This window comes from Microtus pennsylvanicus, chromosome 14, assembly GCF_037038515.1.
Source record: "Microtus pennsylvanicus isolate mMicPen1 chromosome 14, mMicPen1.hap1, whole genome shotgun sequence".
NCBI classification, from domain to species: Eukaryota; Metazoa; Chordata; class Mammalia; order Rodentia; family Cricetidae; genus Microtus; species Microtus pennsylvanicus.
In genome coordinates, this window is record NC_134592.1 from 24,143,170 (window position 1) to 24,145,567 (window position 2,398).

The 2,398-nt window shown below is 33.8% G+C and overlaps 1 pseudogene; it reads right to left on the minus strand.

Annotated features, from left to right (window-relative positions):
* Positions 1–920: 920 nt before the first annotated feature.
* On the minus strand, positions 921–1,039 carry LOC142835417 (U6atac minor spliceosomal RNA; annotated as a pseudogene).
* Between the last annotated feature and the right edge of the window lie 1,359 nt (positions 1,040–2,398).

Consider the following 2,398-nt stretch of genomic DNA (forward strand, 5'->3'; position numbering starts at 1 on the left):
TTTTATTATTCAGGATAGTTTTAGACATCTTATTTTGTTTGTTTTATTTTCTTCTCTTTTCTTGGTGTGTGTGTGTGTGTGTGTTTGTGTATTTTCATAGGAAACTGAAGATCTTTCAGGATTAGTGTTGTGTTGGAATTTTGCTATGAACTGCATTGAATGTGTAGATTGTTTTTGGTATGATGACCATGTTAATCTTACCTCTTCATGAAATTAGGAAGTATTTCCATCTTCTGTATTTTCTTCAATTTCTTTCTCCAATGTCTTAAATTTTTTGTGATAAAAGTCTTTCACTTGGTTAGAGTTAGCCCAAAATATTTTATGTTATTTGATCCTATTGTGAACAATCTTTTCTCCCATAATTTTTTCCTCCGTTTGCTTGGCATTTGTATAAACGAAGGGTATTCATTTTTGTGAGTTAATTTTGTATTTAGCTACTTTGCTGAAAGTGTTTCTCAGAAATAGGAACTTCCCAGTGGAAATTTTAGGGTCATTTATGTATACTATTATATCATCTGCAAATACTGATACCTTAACTTCTTCCATTCCACTTTATACCCACCTGATCTCTTTCAGTTGTCTTATTTCTCTAGATAAGCCTTTAAATATTATATTGAACATATATTGAGACAATGGAAAATCTTGTATTGTTCCTAAATTTAGCAGAAATGCTTTGTATCTTTCTCCATTTGATTTAAGTTGACTATGGACTTCTGCAAAAACCAGTCCACGTAAGCCTAATATCTCTAGGATTTTTAACATGAAGGGGTGTTGGGATTTTGACAAAGGTCCCTTGATGCATACAATGAAATGATCATGTAGTTTTTTTCTTTCAGTCTGTTTAAGCATTTATTGATTTATGTATGTCAAATCACCCTGAATTTAGGGGATGAAGCCTATTTGGTCATGGTATATGAAATTAAAAACAAGAATTAGATGCCATATAGTAAGGATCAAGGCCTAAATGGTACATTACTAGGCCCAAGAACCTTTTTCTACCTTGTCAAGGGGAATGTTATCCTTTTCTCTAGAACAACAAAGTTCTGATCTCTTAGACAGTCACAGCTACTTCTTTAGTCCTAGTTTGATTGTCACACAGTCTCTTAGCCCACAGATCACAGTAAGAACTTATATCCCTGTTTCTGTGGTAAAATCCCATAAACCAGGATATAATGTTCCATGTTTCTCTGAATATTCTTCTCTTTAATTTGCAATAAAATACTCTGGCAAGCTATGGTTCCAGCCTATAAAACCTCCTTTTAGCCTAAAATACCAAATGTTTACACATTAATGCCAGAAAACAATCCAAGTCATGCAAACCACATGCTTAGATCTACCATAGCAATGGCGTCAATTCCTTAGCATCAATTTTTGTTCTAGTTTTATTCTTTTTATGTGACAAAATTCTCTGACAAGAAGAAAGTTAGGGTAAAAGATTATTTTACTTTTTCAATTCATGTTACAGCCCATCATTTTGAGAAAATCAAAGCAGTAACTCAGAAAAGCTGGCTATATCACAGCCAGAGCTGAGAATAGAAATAAATAAATGCACGGATGCTTACTTACTTGATTCCTTTACTCATTTCCATCTCCACTCTTATGCATTTCAGAAACCCCTATCTTAGGGAATGGTGTCACCCACGATGGGCTGTTTTCCCACACCAATTTTATGGAAGTGTGTTACTGACATGCACATAAGCCAACTTCATGGAGACAACTCCCCAATTTCAACTCTATCCACAGCTTGTTCTGCATATGTCTAGTTGACAATTCATGCTAACTATCATTACTTTATTGAAGGAGTTAGGTGCTCTGTGGTCTTTTTTGGGCTAGCATTAAAGGTCATTAGTGAAATAAATTGCAAGTAGACTTGGTATTTGGAGGTACATCGTGGAAAAAAAACCTCTCTTTAAAGGACCTAAAGTATAACTAATAATCATAGTTTTAGTTATTAATAATTCAAGGATAGAATCAGCAGTATTTTTCTCCATATTTATTTAAATAATGTCTTTTGTTGAGTTCTAAACCATCCTCATATTATCTAGATAAAAGCACCCATTCAATACAGTGATTGTAAAGGGTATGTGAGTTCTTATAGGTCTATCTGAAGGTTTTTCCTCCAGACATAACTTCAGGCAGCTGATCTAAATGACACCTCTCAACATAAAAATGTATGATCTTAAAAAGAACAAATCTTTGACACAAAGCATACACATTATGACAGGCAAAAGTTCTAAACCTTTTTCTTAAACCCTGTGAAAAATCAATTTCCCAGATTGTCTATTTAAAATTGGAGGATATGTCTATCAGTTGTTTATTACCATAGTACAAAGTCACTGTTCATTCTATCAACAGGTGACCCCTTTGTGTCCCCCAACTCTGAACTACAAGCGATTAC